The sequence below is a fragment of the Babylonia areolata genome, chromosome 11, assembly GCF_041734735.1.
Source record: "Babylonia areolata isolate BAREFJ2019XMU chromosome 11, ASM4173473v1, whole genome shotgun sequence".
NCBI lineage: Eukaryota > Metazoa > Mollusca > Gastropoda > Neogastropoda > Buccinidae > Babylonia > Babylonia areolata.
This window is the reverse complement of record NC_134886.1, coordinates 6,450,654-6,451,384: the sequence shown is the minus strand read 5'-3', so window position 1 is coordinate 6,451,384 and position 731 is coordinate 6,450,654.

Sequence of the window (731 nt, the reverse complement as noted above, 5' to 3'; positions counted from 1 at the left end):
ATATATACATTTCTTTCTGTTTTGTTTTGTTTCGTTATGTTTTGTTTCTCTCTTTTCTTTTCCTTATTTCATTCTCTTTTTTTTTCTTGGCTCTCTTTCTTTTTGATTCGTTCGTTCGTTCTTTAACTCATATATATATATATATATATATATATATATATATATATATATATATATATATATATATATATATACTGCCCGATGACTTCCTTCATTATACTCTCTGTAATGGCAGTTTGTTAATGTTCCAAGAAAAATATCTATAAAAAAAATAAAATAAATAAAATAAATAAATAAATAAAAAGAATGCAATTACATACAGCGGTGAAATTTTGTGATGATATCACGAACAGACTGAACTAACATTTCGCAAAGTTTCAAAGCACTCACTTAATTATTAACTGATTTATCATATTTTGAGAAGAAAAAAAATCCGTGTTTTTCACAACCGCAATAAAGGGGGTGAGTTTTTCTCATTTAATAGAAAAGTTACAAATGTGGTCTTTTGTAACCATAGGCCCTTCTTAATTGTAGCAATTGAATGAGCATATGCGTATGCACAGTGGGTATCCACTATAGAATCAGTTTGCATTCGACTTTGAGCCACACACTTGACGAAGTTGACAGAGACGCCATCTTGTCAAATGAGCGAGAAGGGTGACTACGCTTGCATGTATTGTACTCAAACAAAGGAATTTTCAGCCACAATAAAAGTACGGGTGCTTTTTGGG